The following is a 23456-nucleotide window of genomic DNA, read 5'->3' on the forward strand; positions in this document are numbered from 1 at the left end:
TTTGAGTATCATCTTCAGTATAGAACAATCAAAATCAAAATATATAGATGATGAATGAACTAAAGTTATGTAATGATGGTTAAGCTCTAAGGATTTAATCTTTAGTAAGTGGCTTCCTGTTTTAAGCAATGAGAACATTTAGTCTCCTCCCTTAACTAAAGTGAGAGCTTACTTCTCAAGACAAAAGCCTAGAGATAACTAAAACCAGTCTGAAACTTAACAGATGTCATATCTGCTACTTGAAGTGGAACTATTTCAAAATGTAATTTATTCTTTTTCTTTATAAAAAATGCCAAGAAATATCTTCGGGAACCACTCAGTCTTTATTTTTACTCAAAAAATCCATACGACTTTACTGGATGTTTATACAAGAATTTTTATAAAAGGATTTTAAACTGGAATCTGTAGTAAGTCATAAGAATAGCCTAGCATTTCTACACAGAATTTGGATTTATTCATTCTCCTACATGCCTGTCAAAAGCAAACAGGAGCAGGTAATTTCTATTGTTTGCAAATCCCAAGAGAATGAAAACAAGTCTCTACAGACTATCTAAAGCACTACATGGTTTTGCTTTACTGTTAACATAACAAATACCATTTTCTCAAAGTATTCCTAAAAGAAACAAACAAACAAGAAAAATAAAAACCACAAACCATACAAACCATCTTATATTTCCTCTGTAGAAAAAATGCGTATAAAGCTAGTGAGAAGGGATCATTGTTTTTTTTTAAGTGATAAAATCACACAGTAACAATATGACACTGGATTCTTGGGATATTTCTTCCAAACTGTGCTTACCATGGCCCCACAAAACAGATGGCAGAAAGAAAGACGCATGTAAAAAAAGAATAATCCACTTATCAGCCTCTGGAAACGTGAAATGCAAAACAAAATCCAAAAGAATTGAAACTCCCACCTTGCCTTTCCTTCCATCACCTCTGCCCCAGCTGCAGATATCATACCAAAAAGCTTCTGGCTCTTGTGGTCCCCACTGGGGGCTCCAGGAAAACGCGCATCAGCTTTTTTAACACAACCCCCTGAATCCGTGGGCTCCTCAAGGGACATATGCAGCAGTTGTTAATCCTGTATTTTTTCATGGTTACTGAACAGACTAGATATCATGCCTGCTTCCTACTCAAGCTGAGCACCCCACAGAAATTGACTTTTAGGAAATGTGTTTCTGTGTATTCCAGAAACCAACAGTGCTTTCATACCCAGGTAGCTGACATAGCTAGTTACACACACACACACACACAAATCCAAATCCATGTATTTAAAGAGAGAGGGAGACAAGGGAACCATAGTTCACAGAGGCAAAATATTGGGAAATCTCAAGTGAGCGTTTACCTTTGGATTGACGGTGTGTAGACAACAGGCCTGCATCTCTCCCATGATATTCGCATGTTGCTAACTCTGAATATGATAAGGTAAGTACTGCTTGTCTTCAGGACAGAGTGACTCCTGCTATCTTCTCTGTCATGCCCTTATTTACATTGCAAACTATTAATACTACTCACTGATACCTACCAGGCACCCATGGAATGAGGGCAGAACATGCAGTACATACAGACTCAGAGGGTGAAAATATCAATGTTGCGGACACCGTAACTGCAAGACGTGATAGACGGCCAGATTCTGCCTTAACACCACACAGAGGCAACATCACCCGTAGCGCGATTTCAGGCCCAACCTCAAATCTGAACGTGCAAACCAAATCTTTGGTGTCTCAACTCACAGACACCTGCAAAACCGGGGGAGCTGAAGCTGCTGCTCAGGTGGTTGGATTCACTTTCATTGCCTTTTGCAGAGTGACAACAAGTGAGGATGCAGAGTACGTGAGGCGTTCAAAGAGGAGGTTTTGGGGAAAGGCAAAGTACTCGTATGTTCAGCACATTTTATAGATGGATCTAGAATATAGGAAGTGGATTTTGCGAGAGCAAACAATAAGGTGACTGGCAGCAAAGAACTCTGAGCTGGAGAAAACGTGAAGGTAAAACAGAATCAAAATACTGAACCATCTGCTTTCTAATGAAAACAGCTCTACTTGTCAGCAACATCCAGAAAAAATGATTGCTTAGTTGGAGTGTATAACCGAGAGAAGTAGCTTTTTTGCTATATGAGGTAATACACTCAAATGATGTATGACTTAGATAATAGTGTGGGTTAATGATCTTCAGCTGGATCAGGGAGTAAAACAAAGTAATTTCATAATACAGAACATGATGGATTAAATCATGTTAATACTGGGTATATACATTAAAGAAAATGATCTTTCTGGCATACTAAATGGCAAAATAAAAAGCACTTTTAGTAAGTTATATGATTAATTAGTCTGCCCTTTTATTTATGTACCATGATAAAGTAAAATGTACTTCTTCTGGTTACCTCCCAGGCAATTATTCTAAAAGTTCTATTGAATAGAGCAGCTTCATTGTATTGCACCAGTCCATCAGGAACGACACAGTAGGTCCCTGTCTCTGTTTTAAGTCAGGGGTTTTCTTTTTTTCTCTCCCTTTCCTGTCCTCCTTGCTAGAGGTTATTTAGTTTTGTTTTGTATGGTTTTTTAACTCATAGAAACGTAAGTTTGGACATGATGACTTGATATATTGAAATAACATAACCACTGCTTTGTCTCAAGTATCATTAGTTAGGGTGAGTGTAAAAAATTACAAGTGAAAAGTTACAGCTCAGATGTAATTCAGGCAAATATTTAAATGTGAGAATGTAAATGCTCCAGAGTCCATCCAAATTCTGAGCTTTTTCATTCCTGTCCTCACAGCTTAGCTGGCAAATTTCCACCAAAGATTCCATCGCATCCAGAATCTTTCAGAAAGAAGACGGAAATTGATCTTCAAATGCATTTTCCAATTAAAGTTAAAATCTCAAATTTCAGAAATAAAGGTACCTACAGAAGGAAGAATATTATTTTAAAGAACTATGTCTCTTTCAGTCTCATTTTACGTCCTTTTTAGAATTTATGTCAATGATGTAAGACACACAAGTTTCCCCTAGTACCAAATTTACCTGGAAGGAAGAAAAGCTGTTGTTAGTGCTGAATTTACTTCTTTCTCAACATCTTATAAGCCTGTAGAAATTGATAAAATGCAGTAGTTAATGAAAAGTCAATCTCAATGATCTTTAAAAAAAAAGGATTTAGCAAGCTGGGGGTGTTTTTCTATTCTATTAGGGATCCACATAGTTTCTCTCCAAGCTGGATTGTCTTAGACGGACTGGACAACACAGAAAATCTGGGAGACTAGACCTGGACGGTTTTCTAATGCTAAATTCAGAATTCATGTGTCAAGTGTCCTTGACAGAGAGAAACGTGTTTTCACAAGGGGCCCAGCACTTCCATGGACATACTTCGTTGCATACACTTGCATGGAAAAGTGAGTCCTGATTCCACAACACTATGCTGAAGGAAATGACTTTAAAAAACAACCAGCTAAGATCAACTACCTTTTATTTTTCTTTTATGCTGGTGCCAGACATTTGTCTACTACAGCAAATGCTTTGAATTTCTGCGTGAGGTCCTCGCAGTGTCCTAATTGTGGGTGCTTTCACACAGAGTGCACCCGCTGACACAGTCAGGATTTGCTGACTAATCTGTTGTTTGCAGCAGCACTAACGCTTTCTTCCCACTCTGGTTTTTGCCTTCTCCGCTGCAATGTGAAATCTGTCTTTACCGGGAATTAATTCAATTGTGGTAAATATAAATCCATGTATTTGCAGCATTTATTCCACCTGTGTATTTTGCATTTCTGTGCTAGCGAGGGAAATGTTCTGTCATCAAGCTCTGCAAAGGCACTTTCTACATCACTGTATTTTAGTGTGTCCGAGTGCAATATGGATGTTCTTTCCTCCTCCAGTGCTGTCCTATGTTTAATTCTCATCACCATTCCAGGTGTACTGTGCAGTTTGCAGGGCTCTCAAATTTCTCAGTAGTGTGGAATTTTCCTCTTGCAAAGGCATCTTGTTATATCATCCTTTTCTACAACCAACGCTCCCCAAAATTATTCTGTACACCTTTTCTAAATGCTCCTCCTTAGGCTAAAGAGGATCATAAAGTCATTAACCAAGACAGCTTTTGCATGCTACTCAGCAGTATCACATCTGTACATCTTTTTGAAGGGAGAAGATTGATGATAAATATTTGCTTTATTTCACCAATTTATTCCAATAAAGCCTATAGCTGTCAATGGTTGGTTATATATCTCTAAGCAGCTTTCCAGCGTAGAAATAATGCATGGATAATGCCCAGACATTACAAATAGATGCTGAAGTTCCTAAATAGAAAGAACCTCGCGACCTCTTTACAACTCGTAAATAAACTTTAAACCAGAATTTTTTAAGGCATGTGAATTATTAGTTGCTGGTGAGACTGCTGTGAGACTACTGACAATGAGTGAAACCTATCACAGAAAAACAGTGTCTAAGCACAGTTTCTTCAAAGTATTGGTCTAAAATAACATTCAGTTATTGCTACCTTTTAAACTTTGTAGGATATAACACCATATAGAAGTGTGACTTTACAATTAGTGTTTGCAAGTGCCTGTGAGATAGGTGAGGGGGTTTAGCGAGCAGCAGGTTCTAAACCTAAAATTACATTAATTTATTTGCTGCAATACATTTAGGTAGATTGGTTATTGTTCAAACTGATTCGTTACACAAAAAAACAGCTTTTATATTACAAAAAAAGAATCTGAGAGAAGTGTTTGTGCTCTTGTACTCTATTACTGTTGGTAAGACTCAACTAGAAATGCAAGATATGTATAAAGAGTAATTTTGTCTCATTAAAAGACAACACTAGTGGTTCCTCTTCATCTCCTTAATTCATTTCTTATAGTTTTTCTTGTCACATCCACTTGTTTTATGGCTTACTAACTTGCAAGTTATGGTCGTAATTTATGGTCAAAATTGAGTGGTAGCAAATCACAGAATATTTTCATTGATTACCCTAAATTGTCTAATCTCCAGTATGTTTTTAGGACTTGATTGGGTGGTATTTACTGATTGCCTTCATCTAATTTAAAAATCAATCAATAGCAACAATGAGAGGTGGTGGATAAATCGAGTCTAATGCAGCAAAACTGCAGCAAATATCCATCAAAGGCTCATTCTCAATCAAATTTGTGGGAAGTTTTAATACATAAACCAAAATGTCTAAAAGCCTTACTTCTAGAGCACATCATTTTAAAATTGTGCTCTGCAATGTGACATCTTATTGCTCTTACGCTGTCTATTTAGGGCGGTTTTCCACTGCTAAAATGAACATATTTCACTACAATAAAACTGTAGTAAATAAGAAAAAAAAATGTCATCAGCTTTGGTTTAAAGGCACTTTGTTCCATCTTCCTCAATGTTATCTGTATATAATAATGGGAATTAACATAACATCAGCTTTTCATATAAACCATGTGCATTTTCCCTGAGATAAACATTCTAATATGTGTCTTGATAGGAAATGTGTTTTCTACATTGAGAAATCAATTCATTAAAGTTGCTCCTTACATTGTTCTTTTCTTAAAGCATCATTTATTTCCTGAAGTTTTGGATAGCAAATATGGAAGACACTCTCTGGAAGGCAGGATTCTGATTTCTTGACACGATCAGGGCAAAGAGACCTCATGCAGCAAAGAAGGACAGCGAGTAAACGCAAACCTTCTTTTATTTTCCAAGTGATGGCACTACGAAAGTACAATGTGTCTTACTAATTTGTCACGAGAAAACGCGACACAAAAAACATTTCCTTTTGTAACTAGGCATGGACCTCCAGTTTACACTAACTCAAAGTTACTTTTCTATAGGCACAGAGGTAAACAGTTACATCAACTGAGGTCAGAATCGCGCCATCATTTACAGCTGGATGAGGAGCTAGTTCAATAGCCTGGAAAAACAAGTTAAAACTGGCCTCTATTCTTGAAAGAATTTTAATCCATACTCAGAAACAGGTATTTAGCATAAGAATTTACTTTGTAAATATTCAATGTAGATAGCTAAGGAGATTCAGCATTCATTTCTTGCAAACGTGGGACATATGATGCTATAGACTCCCTGGGCAATAGGAGGTTCTGCCTTTTGCCTCCAGGTGTTAATACATGACCAGTGAAGGAGAGAAACTTGGAGGTTTGGGGCTTTTCTGCAAGTCTGCAGTTATTTGATTGTAATTTGAGTCAAGGCTGCTTATTAGTAGATAGACTTTCTTTTTTACTGTATTTAAATTAAAGCATATGAGATAAATAGTACAGCCAAGCAACAAACTCTGAAGAGTTACATAAGAAGATAGAATTGAATTTCATCAAATATGTTCATTAAGCAGAATTTTGAAAGGACATATGCTTTCTTAAATATTAAAAAAAGGAGAAGGGTTCTGGACTAACCAGAACCCAAATACTGAAGCTGGACACATCAAGATGTGTGAATTCTTTGCTTTGTCTTAACTTTACAGCTGACCACTCTCTGAGAAAAGTATCAATACCTGTGATTATTAATTTTTGCATAATCCAGATGAAAAGACAGAGAGAATCTTTGTCATCATGCTGTCACAGTCATATTTTCTTTCGAGTGTTAAACATGCCTCCTGTTTGTAAGGATTGTTCTTATTAATGTTGTTTTCATTCCCTTACACAATTTTGCCTTTGCCTGGGATTAGAAAAATGGGGCAGTGCTGAGGTATTAAAGCGGGGACTTTCCTCTCAAATCTGCTACACTTCCTAACCCAAAGAAGGAAGGGTAAGGCATCTTATGAAGTGGTTTTCTGTCTTGAAAAAATAAGAGCTTGGGGTGGTTCTGAAATCATTTGGAGGAAAATTCCATGTTTTGGGTCTAAAGAAAGTACAAGTTACATGGCTACAATCCACCACTGCAACAAACAAAAGTGTGGATAGGTACCAGATCGGGCAAACGTCATCAGTCTGAAAAATAATTCTGTTCTAATCAACGTTAAAGTATCCTTTGCTGCTAAACACACTTGAGAAAATCTCTGGCCCAAGCAACAGATCACAGCGCACATTACAAATATAAAAGACAACCACCAAAGAGAACCCTACCAGCAGCGCGCTGGTTATTAAAATTCTGACATTCTGAGATATCTTCTTGCCGAGGGCCCTCTTACGATGACATCTGTACACTTGTCATTACATCGCCGCTCGCATCACTTACATAAACATGCCACGGGGAAACCATGACTGATATAATTTTTCTAAGATTGAAAGGTAGCCTTTGTGATCATTAAAACAAACCTGAGAGAGCCTTCCTGCTGATGGAATAGATTCGGTTAGTTCTTTGTGGGTCATTAGTTAAGCAGGGAAGGCGGGGGGAGGGAGGGAGACTGTGTACTGCAGGTGTTTTACCCTTTGTAAGGAGGCTGCGTGGAGACAAATGATTCTAGCTGGCATTTTGTACACACCGGAGATTGCTTATCGATCCAGATCAGAATATTCAGGCTGGCCCCGGGGAAAAGGCAGAGTATTTTCTGAGGGAGTTAATAACCTGGCAGCTGAGCTGTCTTGTCCAATTCACTGAACCTAGGGCTCTAATCAGGCCAGAGTTTCTTATTTTGAGAAATCTTGCCATATGTGTCTGCTAGCTGCCTTCCACTCTATTGGACCAGTGACAGTGATTGAAATGACAGCCTATAGATAGAGCCTAATCAAATTGTTTATTATCAGCCTAAATCAATATGTATAGATTGTTGAAACATCACTGTCATGCCATGGAAAAGTCATACTAATACTACAGGCTGCAGGTGTAATTCTAAAAGGTATTCTTCCATCCTAAATTACATCTGAATTTAACAGAGTAAAAGAAATTATAATGGTGTGCGAGACAGTGAAAAATATACATGTTTACACATTTCAATAAAATAACATTAAGGATTAATGTTAAAATGTCATGCTGTTCACTGCTTAAATATGTTATCTCGTTCCCTGTCCAGAAGGGAGGCAACAGAGCTTTGGGAAAGGAAAAAGGGATTGAAAAGTGGTTTACCTTTTGTATAGAAAGGGAAAAAACTCACAGAGGTCTGTGTAAGCACATTCTGCAGCATGAATCAAATCCTGACACACCTCAAAAGCAAGTTTTGAGGCATCGAGACTACAGAGATGAAACATACAGCAATGTGAATTCCTTTGGTACTACACAAATATTCCTCCCAAAAGCCTTCCCAAGAGCTCGGACCGTGAGGTCTCATGATCTGACAGGGAGGCTGGCAGGGCAAACAACCCGTGCTCGGAATTTACACAAGTGACACTAAGTGCAAGCATCTAAAATCTAACCCAAGAGCTGTATATTCTGAAGAGTCTTGGATACTGTTTTTGCACAGAAAAGATATAAATGCATCATATGGAAAAAGTAAAAAAATATTTAATAAAATGCAGCGAATCAGATTCTACAGGCTTAATTAACATCTCAAGCAAAATTGTTCAAACAGTAAAATATGAGATGAAGAAGGGATGTTTCTGAGGGCCTGGCACTGGATGGAAGTCTCTCAGAATCCGGAGAGGAGCAGTAATCTTTTTGCAAAGCTCACTTGAGCCGTGCACACCTGAAATCCTTCCATAGTGGAACTGACCTGAAATGCATTAATTACTGGAGTGTCTGCAGCCCAACAAGAGTCAACTGTGTAGTTTATAACTTTTGAAGTAGATCTACTGGCTTATTTTTGCTCTACCTAAGATGTCGTGTGGAATAATTTATTTCCCTGCTATTCAAAAGAGAATTTTCAAAACTATTTTGAAGTACTATGGCAAGTTAAAGGGGCTGTAACCTTAGAGTAAATAATACTTTTTGCCCTGAAGAACGGTGTAAAGTAACCTTTAGGTTAATTAATCTTTGCAAGGCAATGCACTCCTGCTTGAATACCATTTACCTTGTGTGATTATTGGGTTGAGTCAAACGTATAACAACTTTCAGCATTACGGCATATGTGCTAATAAAAATAATATTGCCTTGTCGGTTGTACTGATTTAAAGGGGTATGTTTTTCCTTGGATAAAATGTACATTTCTTACTGTGTGTATTCAGAGCTCTCCAAACAGCAATTATCTTTGGCTGACTGATTCTAGGAATTTTCCTATTACATTGAAAATAAGAATTTCTACATTGCCATTTGAAGAAATGAATGTACTTATTTAGCATAAAACTTTAGCATAGAGTTCTATATGCTATGTATATGCTGAAGTCCCTTCTGAGTCAGAAAAGAGGTTAAGCAGATGCATATCCTTAAGTTCTAAATGATTTCAGTGGGACTTTCCCCTGTCTTAAGTTTTGAACATACTCATGGCTAAGCATAAAATATGAATACAGGTGGCTGAGTTTGGCCCACAGCTGGCACAAACCCAAAATTTAACACTACTTTTAAGGTGTTTTGACTAAAATCCAGCAGAGCACTTAAGTCTACACACAGTGCTGATTTAACTGTCTCGGTTTATAGTTACACTGGTGCCATTTCCTAGCATGGATACAGTCCTGCTAGTATTTGCCTTGGCATAACTTAGCAAGACACTTTTACACAAATGAATGCCACTGAATGTCATGGAAGGATAGGGCAAGCCTGCAAGAGATAATTCCAAAATTGCATGAAATTGATAATGCAACAGCTGGAGAAGCATAAGAAATATAAAATATCTACTATATGAAAATATTCTGTTGGCTTTCTTCAAATGCACAATGAAGTCACCTATTGTCTCCCTCAAGGGTCTGCCCTGTTCCCTGAACACCTGCCTGGTGAGGTGTTTCGTCTGCACAGTAAGGACAGAATCACTAGGTCATCTGCCCTCATTGACATGGAAGCTAGAAATCCTGCAAGTGAATGAAGCCAGAAAAATCCCAGCATTTTCAGCACAGTTGTTCAGCCATTGCAGTTGAACACTAGTTTTTGAAACTGCATTTTCCTCCTTCAGCAAAAATCTTTTTATAATGTTGAAAGAACACTATTCCTTTTTCCCCCTCCCATAGCAGCAGTGGACGGGCTGAATCCTGCCAAACATAATTATCCCAAGAAGTGACTCAGTAATCATGGACCCTTTTCTGGGTCTGTGACCTGAGACCGCAGAGTGTGAGCTACTGAGCAGCAGTACTGGGCCATTAGGGCTCCAAATGAAATGATACAGGATTGAAATAGAGTGAATGCTTATTCATCTGCAAAATCAGAACTTCAGCATTTGTTCGAACTGGGACTTTCCCGTTAAATAGAGGTTACATTTTTGACTGATACTTATTTCAAGTTAAAGACAATTTTGGCCTTAATTTATGCAGGCAGTTTTGTGCATGAGACATACACCTGTATCTAGCACCAAGGAAATAAATTCAGTGCTGCCCATGAAATACACCACCACTTGACCACAAAACTCTGACCTACTCCAATAATATCTGACAACTGCATTTGACCTATATTTCTCAAACACTGTTTTTTATTATTCTCAGTGAATACTGAAATGGTCGTCTTAGCTATTGCATCTTGAAGTCCTTTGTTACCTAAATATTTGAAACTCTTCGTTGGTCCTTTAAAACCTTCAACAGACTAATGGTGGCATCTCTCAGCACGCATTTGCCAATGTGTCTATTCATATGTGAATTCATTTCACAAACAGTAACTCCTTCTAGACAGCTTAGATAATACCTTGGATACTGTAAGACCCACTGAGCTGGATATGCTCTAATTGTTGGGTTGAAACATGGAAACCTGTTTAATTAACAGGTTAATTTTAGTTAATTTTAGTTAACAAACCTGTGATGTTGTTAACTAAATCCAGTAATGTCACAACAAAACCTTAGTTGTGTTCAGGCTCAGAAACTTCGCAACCTAAAAAATTACTATTCTGATAAGAAGGAAAATACAGTATAACGTAGCCCCATGGCCCACAAAACCTCTACACATAGTACTGGTTCACTTCAGATGCACAAATAATTGATGCACTGTTTAAGTCAGGCCTTCCAAACTGGGCTTTAAACCTCATTACATTTAACAGTTCCGTACCAAAATGCCAAGTCCCTCAACGAAAATTCTGGCCAGATTTACGTACTTGAAAAAAATAGTACTGAACCAGAGAAACAGGGAAAAGTGTAATATTAGAAAGTTCTAAATTCAAACCACACTTCAGCAGCATAAAGGTGGATTAGTCAAGAACTGTGATGGCTTAAGGAGTGATATCCATTCCAGCAGTGCCATGTCGTGTTGCCGGGCATTAATGGCATCACCTTGTCTCCATCAGCTGGAAAAAGATTTGCTGTGTGGGTTGCAGATAGTGCCAGCAACCATCCTTCTGCATATCCCACATCCCCACACTCTGCGTGGAGTTACGTACAGCAGAGGTGACATGGAGAGTCCATGGATGGTCCAGATGTACTTCTGGACGGCTAATCCTACTTTGGTTTAACACAAGAGACAATGGTAGTGACCATGCTGATCTAACAGGTTAAGATAGACCTGTAGAAGAGTAAATCAGTCCTAAATTAGTATCAATATATTTTTATTTTCTACCAGAAGAAGGTGGGTACAACTCAAAAAAACCCAACAAACTAGAGAGACTTCTGAGATACTTCGTGAAGCTTACCTTGATAAACACTAAGGAGAAATCCAAGGATTTTGTCTGCAGAGAGAAAATTGTCTAAATTGTCTGGAAAAACTCATTGACCCAGTCAGATTGTGTGAAGCTTGTGATCAAATAAAGCCCCAGGCTCTCGTCTCTTATGCACTTGTGCATCTTGCTCAGAACACACAGCTCAATGAAAAAACCCACAATTTTACTGTGATAAACACTACAATAGAATAGTGTTTGCACAGGCATGTCTGAGCTGCTCTGCTTTAGGTGGCTTGGAAACATTACATTCAAGGTTTGTTAGATATAAATTTATAGACACCACATGCAAAGAATTTTAAGGTTTTGTTATTCAATTATTTTAAGTAGAACAATGAAGTACATCAATGCTACAACAATACAAATTAATCAAACAAGAAAAAGTAAAGTAATTAAAGCTGAGCAGTGAGACTGATGAATTCACAGGTAAAGAAAACTTCTGCAATGCATATTCAAGAGCCTGAGTAATTAGGTGTAGACATATAAAGATCGTTAATGTGCCCTTTATTGCATATCTGTGAAATCTCCTTCACCGAGCAATCACATACATTGGTTTTGAGGCTCACTTTAGACAACTACAAAAAATTAGGGATGAGAGATGGTCCTGTGATTTAAAACATGGAACAGGAGATAGGAAGCCTCTTGAGTCTTATGACTTCCTATGTAGCTCTAGGGAAATGACTTAACTTTCCACCTGTAAAATAATATGACAATCCTCTGTGTGCTTATCTGGTCTAGGAGGACGTGTATGTTAAGAACGCTCAGATGGAGAGCACAGAAACATGTAATGGTGTCGTTCCAAGTATACAACTACAGAACTCCCCGTACAAGTGTTCTGTACAATCAAAGCTAATTTAGGCATAACGTCCTTTCTGGATTAGCCCAAATAAACAATTTAGTAATTGTGGTATTATTCCCATGAGTAAGACTCAATGAGCCCATAGCAATTCTCAGATCACTCGTACATAACTACAGAAAGTATTTGCAACTCTATGGCAGGATCTAAGTAAAGTACCACAGAAGTAAATATTTTAAATAAAAATCAGTTTCAACTCTCTATCCTAAGGTAGCACTGCAATTAGGAATGATCTTCACTTACTGCATTCTGACCAAATATGAGCCTAGATCAGTGCTAAGTGATACAGAACAAATGAACAGTAGTGGATCATTGTGACAACATAGTGGTGAAAGAATATGGTGAGGATCTTATATAGCTTCCTTTTGCAAATCCTTTCAGATTTTTGCAGTTTCTTATCTTAATGAGGACAAATCTATAGAGACTGATATATATAGCAGTTGAAGATATAGAGTAATTTTTGTTGGAATTCTTTGGAATAGACATGGCCAATTATAATATCAACAATGTGAGATTAGCTCTGACATTGAACATACAATGAAATCTGTGTAAAAAAGTTATCCTGTGAATCCAAATAACAACAACAGCAACAAAATCCACCTTGTCTGCCTTGACAATAGTGTGATAAATTATTAGCCTGGCATAACAACAGGATGGAAGAAAAGAGTAAAGAACATCAGCTTGAATCACAACACTGATGAGGCAACCTATTTGAAGTGATCTAATTCTTTATGTCTCTGAAAATATTTAGTGTTCCTCCTCCCCCAGGCTTTGTTTCCCTGCAATGACTGCAACTGCTTGCAGATAGAGATGCAGACATCTCTGCTCTCACCCTGACTTGATCATTACAACTTGAAGTATTAAAAACATTTTGTTCCATAAAGCACAGTGATCAGAGCTGCTTGCTTGAGCGAAAAATTAATTCTATCAGTGTTTTATAATGAAAAGCTATAAAAGATCCTTACCTGAATGTTTGTGGATTTGACTGGAACTTTCAGACCCTCTAAGGTGTCATTGTGTGGATGGAAGGTCAGTTGCACATTTATCCTCTTGTTTCTCTGAAACTGCCAGTGAGCCTGTGAATTGGGAAGCATGCCACATAATTAGAAAATTATCCACTGCCAACTTTCTATTACCCTGTGCCTTTCTTAAAAGCAACAGAACATATACCATACTGCCAGTGCTTCAGACAGCTGATACCAGAAGCTCTCAAGAGTTTTCAGCAGTCTTCAACTTAAATCACAAACACTGGATAGTTTATAATACAGTAGCTAAAGCATTAAAGCTCCCTTTAAGGAGCACATAACCTTTGAGTACTTAGTACACAGCACTAACAGTGAAAATCACAGCAGAACAGTTGTTCTTAGGCTGAAGCCCAGCCAGATTCCAATCCCATAAACTAGGGCTTCAGTCTTCACAGAAAGTTGTATTTCTGTAAGAAGCATATTAACAAGAGGAGACTTTTGCCTCCAGGCTCTCACTGTTAGATTACTCTTTATACCAGATTGTCACAGAAAAGACTTTTTACCAAGTAAAAGAGCTGAAAGATAATATCAGCTGAAATGATAATTAGCGACTGATAGGAATTCGGCAGAAAATCCACAGGAAATCATTTTGGAAAAAGGTAGCAACATTTTGGAAAAAACTCTTGAACATGAAAAGATGGAAAAGAGGATTCTCCTTACAAAAATTAAACAGTGGGAAGCTTTTTAAGGGCTCCCAGTTCAAAGTACCTTTTTCTTGAAATACTTGAAATACTTGGGTGATTACATGTTGCTTCTGTATCTCTTTGTATGACTTTGTGTTGCAGATGGCCATGTCACCGAGGCCCATGTCACCTGAGGCTCTGCGCTCAGGACACCAAGAACCTCTGGAGACAGGAGGGAAAGGTCCATCCCTGGCCAGGCCCCGGTCAGAGCCCTTTCATAGCTGGCAAGGCAGTTCTGGGACTGCTGCCAGATTTCCTGAAAACGGTGTCAGGAAAGGAAGGTATTGTTTCCATCTCAGACACAATTCAAGAATTAGACAGTGAAAGTCATACTGCTGTCAATAAAATTTTGGCCAAAGGTCAGGAAAAAGTCTGGTGAGAACATTGTAAAAGGAACTGAAAATATATGTCTCCAGGTGAGAAGGAAAAATCCTATTTCTAGCCAAGGATTATGTGTAGAAAACACATCACAGAGTTGTGCCCCCGCTAATGCTACATGAACTGTGACATACTATCTTGTAGTACATTTGTGCACGTGTTTTCCAGTTGCATGGCTAAGGAAGCATTCACTGTGTCTGCAAACAGATGATTGCAAACATTGTACCAGAGACTCCAGGCAAATTATTCAGCACATTTCTAACAAGCTGTTAATAGCGATGGATTCAAAAAACTGAATTACTTGCTAATAATTACATGCCATTGGATTCACCTTACCATCCTCTGTTTATTCACAGTTATGTGAGGTTTACCTTGACCAGGTTAACTTCTTTCTACTAGGATTTTTAATGTGCCTCAGAAAGTACCAAAATCACATCAGTTTTCTAACAACGTTCAGCCATTCAGCAGTTAACACATTCTCTAATACAACGCTTTCAGTTAACACCCCAGGCTATAGTGGCTCAGCTGTAGAGCCTGAATTTGGACTCAGCAATCTTGCTTTCCAGCCTTCGTCATCTTCACCGTTGATGCCAAGCTGCATGGCTTGGCAGCTCATACCGTGTGCCTATGGCAAACGTGGGAACTGCTCTGTCCCCTGTCCCTGACACTGCCCAGATTCTGGGCTTCCAGTCTGGAGGCCATTAGGTGACACAGCATAAGGTGTAATAGTTTCTTGATACTTGGGTACTGCTAATGAAGTTCTGTTATGTTCTTGCATTACTTTGCTGAGCTATTGTCTGATGTTAGTACTTACAATGTGTCTGCTATTATTATCAGCAGCCCTGGCATGCTTTGTACTAGAAGTCAAATTTTGCAAAACTCAACAGTTTCTGAATCTGTTGGAGGTTTGCTAACTAAATAAGGAAGGCTATTAAGGACTATGTCCCGTGTCACAATCAGAAAATTAATTTTGCTCTGTTCTTAGAAATTAGTAACTACTATGGGGGAGAATAACATCAAAAGTCACTGTGAACTGTAAGATGCTGAAAGGGAGATCAGAAAAAAAGGACTCATAGTAGAAGAAAAATCTTTCCATCTAGCATTAACATACTAAAGGAAAACAATAATGCACATTCTTAACCAAACTTTGATACAGATTTACTTTGCAGTATTCCATATAACTATAGATACATTCATACCATGTTTCTTAAAAGTAAACAAATGAAAAGTAAAAAATGCAGCTTCCAAAGGAAGGTTATTTATGTTCAAACTGTACTGGAGAAATTAGGCAAGGGCAATTCATGCATGTGAAAATATGATTTGTAGCACTGCCAAGGTCGATAAGACCTTAGGGAGTAAATGCTAAACATACAAATCAAAGATGCCTAGAGGCAGTTTTGAAGATGAGAGGCCAGGTTTTAATAGTTTTTAAAAGCCTGTTAATAATCCAAATTAATAAGCAACGATACAAGAAGAGCAAATAACTTCTTCATGAAAGGAAGAAACCACTGCTAGATGTCTTTCTCTCCACAGACTGGATTGCCTAAGCAATCATACGTTTCTCTCCCACATTTCTGTCCTACAATTCCTGACATTATACCCAGTTAAATCTGAGAAAGCAGAGGCACTTAATCAGGCTGTTTACGGAGTTCCGATGGTTCACGAGGTTTTCCCTGCCATTTGCTCCACAATAAGGTCCCATCCCACACTTATGGCAGGAGTGTAAAATGAATCTAAATGAGTCTAAATGAATCTGAGCTGCTGAATTAATTTGGTTGTAAAAATATTTTAACAAAAAAACAACCTCGGTAACCAAAGTAGGAACAGTTGTAGGAACAATTCACCTTTTCCCAAGATATCTAAAGAAAAATGAACTTTATCTGAAAATGCATACTGGATACAGATAGATTTATTTATTTTTACCATTCTCCCATGGTAGATGAACAAAAAGCAAATGGCTTTTTTTTTTTCCTGGCCCAAAATTGAGAACTGACAATCTTTCATTTTAAGCCCAGCCCCTGAAGTAAGAGAGCGCTTCTGATTAGCTGGCTCCAGACACTCCTCTGGTCACCACCCTTGCACTATCTAAACATCTCTTAAATTTCAGGTTGTGTTTTCAAAACACTGGGTAAGTTAGAACATCTGCATTTCCCACACAGCTCCGGTATCTGGGACATCTAGTCAAAGATATCTGAAATCAAAGTGCTTTTTAAAACAACTTCTTGAAGTAACTCAGTTTGAGTCATTAAAAATAGAATGAGTTACTAATAGGATGAGTTTGTTTCTGAGTCAGACCCTCCAAAATCTAAACAAAGATGAATTCAGAACAGAGCTGGCAATTAGAACTCATTGTGTATTTATTCATTTCTATTAATAATTAATAGTAGGGTTTTTAGTGTTCCTGCATTGTGCTGTTATCTCACATTTTAGAAAATACAACCCATTACAACATCCTGATTTTGTTATTGAAGAGATTCAAACCATTTTGTATGTTGCTTCTGTGCAGGTAAACTGTTAAATTGCCACAATCCCTTTCATCACAAACTCTTCCCTTTCTCATGTTCCTATTAAAAATTCTCACTGCTCTGCCAAATCTACCCCTCTTCTCTTCTTCATCGTTGCTTTTTCATAGCTCAGCCATCTTGATATCAGAAAAAAAAGAGGTTGACTAGATAGGCAGATTCCTCTGATTCAGGCATAGAGTAATTAATATTCATATTCAGAATCAGGGTAATTAATGTGGTATATTCAGAATCTCAGCAGCAAAAGTCAGAATAATGAGAAAACAAGGATGCTGTGGAGAGCAAATGAAAGTAGATACTTGTGGACCAGCTGAATCCAGGAAGAAGATTGTAACCCGAAGTCATGCAGCCAGTACAAATCTGTTGGAAAAGGGTGCAGGATGAAAAGACAAGAGAGGAGCCATCAGCAAAACTGCTGTGTTCTACTTCACACGGTTATGACTCTGGGCAGAAATTGGGTACGAATTGAGCAGATGATTGTGGAGTGTGTGTATCTGAGAGGCAGGAGGGCAAATCTCCTTGTTCAGCTTGATGTCTGAGACATAGGTGTTCCTGCATGAATCCTTCCTGTCTTCCAATTAGAGAACTTGATTCAAATTTCCATAAAGGTGAAAGAATATTTGATCACACCTAAGCACAGTTTGATAAGCAAGAGTGGTAGTCAGCAAAAAGCAAGTGCCATAGCTCCCTCCATTTTTCCATACATACATATGCGCTGCCTCCTACTCCTATAAGACAATGCATTGAATGTAACGAAGAGGAGATTTTCAAGCCCTCTTTCTCTGGAGAGGGTAAGAGTGCTGGGTAGTTTGCGTGGAAAATACAGATGGAAAATAAAATAAGACCACATTACGCTTAATACAGCCGGTGGCAAATACCTCACTGAAGAACATATGGAAAGCCCAGGGTCACAGCTTCCAAGACTTCTTGGGGGTCTTGAGACTAGACCTGTACACAGTTGATTCCTCACCTAAAATTTCTCCCTCTCTATTTTCCTCACTGCAGAGAAGGAAGAGAGGCTAAAAGATGGGTCTTCTTCCTTGAGATGAGTTGGTTAAGATCAAATATTAGTTGTGTGAGGTTTCCAGAGAAATTTTGCCAGAGGACAAAGGGCTGTATGGGCCAAGACAAACCAGAAGCTCTACAAGTGGAGGAGGACTGTGTGTGTTGGCTGAGGTTGGGAATCAGTTGCAGCCAGACTGCAGAGCCAACAGCAGCTGTTTCTAAAGTTTTTGTCCTTTTCTTTTTTTTTGGTAAACCTCAGCACAGCATGCAAGTAATTTGTTATGGACTTGAAATGGAGAAGCCAAGTATGTAGTATTGTGGAAATGAAATCCAAAAAATATAATATTTCAGGTTAGGAAACCTGTAGCTGGTAAGCCGAAACCACTATTTCTGTTTGCATGCCATTTTCTAGCTTGGTCACAGCACTCTGATATATTTAACATAAACACGTTTTACATGCACTTTCTTTGGCTTGTTCTCCAGTGTTTTAGAACTACCACCAGACTTTACTACCAGCAAAATCAGTTTCTGTTTATTTGTTTATTAGAGTGCAATGAAAACTTCTGCCCGTTGCATGCATTTGGAGTTTGCTGAAGCATTTTTCTAGTATTCCCAATATATTCTCAGAAAACTCATCAGACACTCTACAACAAAAATGCCACCGCTCCCTGCCTACACACAGCACTTGGAAAGGTAGAAAGGGTGAAGTTGTACGGACTTCAAATGATATAAAAATAATACTTAAGCTATTAACAGGAAGAGCATCATAATTAAGCCCATCTGTAGCTGTTGAGGTTGACTGTCATGGTTTCACCCTCTCTAAAACAGCAGTTTTGATGCTTTTTTCTTTTCTTCCCCCCGAATTCTAGACCTTACAGACACTTTGCAGTTCAATGGTACAGGGTAAGAGAAACTCTACTGTGTGCTGCTTCTGGGCGATAACACAGCTCTCAGCTGCACCCAAATCACTACACAATTGTTTGGGTTTTCTAAAAGATGGAGTGAAAAATAATAACTACCTAACTATATGCACAAAGGCAATGTTAGCTAAGTAAAATACAATTATACTAGCTAGAATTTCTTTTGGACACGATTAGTAACAAAAGTCCCTTGTCCTATGAAAGCGTGCCAGGAAATTTTAATTCACTGCAAGCATCCAAGGTTGCCATTTAACACATCATCTGAAAGATTAATTTATTGGGCCCACACTTAACTACCATGTAACCTGCATTTTGTTTTACATGACAGTTATGGGGCCTACTTGCAGTTATGCCAGTGAAAAATTTGGAACATGTCCACTAAAGTCAATGGTTCTGTAAAATCGGAGTAAAATTAGACTTAGGCCCACCATGCAATGTAATAATAATTGGTATCACAAACTCGGCCAGTCTTCTGCTTTTCCAGTTGGTAGCAAGTGGAATCGAGCATCAGATATCACATACTTCTAAGATCAACGATTCCTAAATTAAGCCTTGGCCATTGCACAGAGACTCAGGTTCATGTACCTCATCTGACATGACACTCAATGCGCTGAGACCACTGCATGCACGTATATTACCCAGCACTTTGGGAGGACCCCACTGTGAAAATGCAGAAGGAAAGTGAGGAATTCAGAAAGGGATTTTTTAATTATGATAATATTTACCTGCAAATCACTTATTCTTTTTATTATAATCAAAAATTTTGAGCCACTTTCTCTTCCATGGTTTGAGCTTACCTTTTGAGTTCAAGGTTTTCCACAGCTTTAGATCAGGCAGGACTTTGTCTTCTTTTTCCTGACAGGGTTATCATGCTATTCGGAACAGCTTTTCTCCTAGTATGGACTTCTGCCATTTTACTGTTTCTTCAAATTCAGAAGCTCCAGACCTTCCTGGCACAGCAGTACAGATCCAAGCTTCATGAAGTGGCTCTGCTCCTGGGGTACTTTCCAAGTGCTGTCCTAGCTTGCAGTCTTCTCTGAATTAGAACATCCTTGTAGGTTTACCTGAAATGGAGGATCACAGCTTAGACCTCAAGAAATAAAGGGGCAGGTGATTAACATCTGCTGTAGTACAAAATGATAAACATTATCCGCTGCCCACAACCAGTTTTCATGATCTCCAAATACCAACTAGTAAACACACAATCAGTAGTACTTAGGTGCTCTATCTGATATAAGCTTTCTTTTTCTATCAATCATTACATTATGTATTTTTGTAATTTATTGTAACACACACTCGAGTTGCAAGCCCAAATATGTAAAAGGACTATAAAAATGCTAGTAAGTGAAGTATAAATTCAGCATCTGGTGCAGGTATTCTCTAAGAGTGTAAGCTAACAGGTGAGGGGTTTTGTTGTTTTTTTCTTCTCAACTGTCTTTCTAAAAATAGTCATTTCAATATATACTCACTTTGGAAGCATTTGAACAGAACTAGAGACACGGTGTTATTCGTAATCTGTCCTGTACAAATTGAGCCAAGCACCAGGTCACTGCACAAGCCTCTGTACTTAAATGCAGCTCTGGGTCAGAGACATTGGGAGCAGAAAGGAGGTAGAAAGGAAATTAGATGCTGTATCAAGATAGAAACACAGGGATGTGTTCCTTTGCCTAAGAAATTAGCTAAATTATTAGTATTTTCTTGGGAAATTCATGCTCTGAAGTGATCAAACACTGCAGTGACTCTTGACCTATCCCTTCTACTGTTGGTGTTGTGTTACCAAATACTGCTCATTGCTTGAGTTTTTAGATTGAGAACTGTTGCTCACCAACTGCTTTACAAGAATCACACGTGTATGAAAAAGTGTTTCCTTCCCAAGTCCACCGACAACCAGCTGACTTGAAAAGTATGTTTCCATTTATTACACCATATGTACAAGTTGAGAGCTTTCAAATGATCCCATTTGTGTTAGAGCTGGTAAAGTGATACTCTATTATTTCATTGAAAATAAAATGTGTCGAGACATTTTACATTGTTTTTCATTTTTCTTCTGTTTCAGTATTCTTTTAGCTTTGATTTGTGCCATCTAACAACCAAAAGTTATCCAAAATAATTGTTGCACATTACATCTGTTACATTAAAGAAGATCCGCGTTTATAAAACAAGCTTGTTTTATGAATAAAATACATTGAGAAAATATAGCCGTCTCAACAGCAATTTTGTCAGTTAAAAATACAGTGATATAGCTTGAATTTCTACACTTCAGTGCATCTCATGAGGGAGTGAAATGCTTATTAGACGGTAGCATGCATTATTCTCCAGGTCTTCTTTTATATGCCTATTTTAAGTATTTGATTATTGCCTGGCTAATAATAGGTGCTTCTTCAGTCAAAGAACAGACTAGAGAAGATTGTAGCATACAGTTGTTCACTGACTGCCACTGAAAATGTTTAGCTACTACTGTATGACAATGTGCCTCTGATGTCTGCAGCCACTGTTCCACGCAACAGCAATTAAAGCTGTGGGAATCAGGAAAAACCCACCCTGGGAGCAATCCCACCCCATTAATTTTTAAGTGCAGAGGACAGACAAGCCCACCTGGGGTCAGTGGAAAGAAATCCCACCAGTCAGTGATTTATTTGGGGCAGTGAACCCCCCCAGTTCCACAGCTCATTACCTGCTCTTCCTTCTGCTCCTCCACCTTGACCACAACATAACCACCCAAAGACACTTTTTGGCTGCATCCTACATTGAACATACACAGAACTGCATCTGAACTGAATCCCGAAGAAGCCAAGGAGGCTGGTAGCCAAAATCTATTTCTGAGGCTGTGTAATGGAGGAGGATCCTGAGAGCATGACAGCTTGGTGAAACGGAGCACTGAGAGGGCTTTAAGCCAACCGCAAATGGATCAGAACACACAAACCAACCGAAAAAACCTGAAAGCTGCCCAGAAAACAGCAAGATATGAAGGAACTGAAGCAAGCAGGAAGGAAGAAGCAAGAAAGACTCTTGGGGGTCTTTCAGCATATTCAGAGATAACCTTCAGGGGAAAGATAAATGGATAACCCCATTTTTGAATTGGAAAGATATGTGGCTCACCCTGTAGCCTTCAAAGATTTAATGAAGTGGCTGGAGATGGATCTATGTGACATAAATGGGGAGCGTTTCAGCTACTCTTCTTCCTCCCCAGTGTCAACAAATCCCTCAGTTAGACTGGAAGCAGCACTATCTGGTCTCAGTGACAAAGACTACACAGGGTATTGGAGGACAGTAGAAAATGTCTTTACTCTCCTGAGTGCCAACTCACAGGCTTGCCACGCATGTTCAAGGGGATATTAATTTTCTGAACAACTCCAGGTGCTAAGACCATCCTGCCCCATTTTTCCTACCCCCAGTCTGAACACTCACAAATTACTGTGGGCAATTTTGCAATAAGCCAACTGTGTTATCCAACCCTTTAACACTTAGAGAAGCCTTTTTATCCAGCAACAATGTAACAGGGAAGGTGCCAAGAGATCCAAATGGGCTCTGGAATGATTTATTCATGCTAGGCTTCTAAGGCCCTTTTCCTCAGTATTAATACTAAGATTAATGTGTCCCATCAGTGCGCTGCCAACAGGAACTTTAATAAAAGCAAGAACAACTAGTTGGCTCAGTTTTCTTTCTACTTAAGGTTAGGGCATCATAAAAACAGTAGCCTACAAAGGCTTTCCCTTTAATCTACTTATTACTTTACAAAATGAAAGTAATTTCATTTAATTTAATGAAAACACACAGATTACAGGAACATAAGTACATCATTGCCTAAAGTCCTTCATTAGCCGATTTTTTAAAAGGATAAAAATAATATATTTGCATATTTTTAAATCATGCATATGCATCTTGAAACTTTTAAAGAATTTAGTGCAGACAGATGTATTTGAACGTAACCAAAACACAGCATATTTGATACTTAGGAAGGATGCCAGATTCATAATGACAATGAGTGAAATCCATGGAGTAAATGACAGATGGGATTTGTCTACAAACTAACATTAAAGAATTGGTTAGATGTGAAGGAATGCTTGTTTATATAAGCATCATCAAACTTTTGTCCCTTTCTAGTCTGTTTATCCACATATATTACCATGCGCCATACAAACGTACCATGGTCATGGTCTTGGCAGCGTGGACACTTGCTCTTTATTTCACAGATGCCATTAAAGTCTTCAACTGCCAATGAATCCCAACCAGCTGGGCTAGATTTTGCTCAGGATGACTTTGTGCTTAGTAACTCCTCCTCTTCACTAAGCCCTTCGACTTCACGGTTTTTAAACCCCAGATCCTCGAGTCTCCCATTTCAAAATTCAAACCCATCAAAGTCTGTCCAGAAAAGGTTCAAGAACGCACCTAATGAATGCTATTTGAAAATATAACAACAACAAAAGAAACAAAAACTCTGTGCCCAGAGTTGCTCAGGCAGTTTAGTGACATTCTAACAAAGTGCAG

The sequence above is a fragment of the Streptopelia decaocto genome (genome assembly GCF_964273445.1).
Source record: "Streptopelia decaocto genome assembly, chromosome: 11".
Lineage (NCBI taxonomy): Eukaryota > Metazoa > Chordata > Aves > Columbiformes > Columbidae > Streptopelia > Streptopelia decaocto.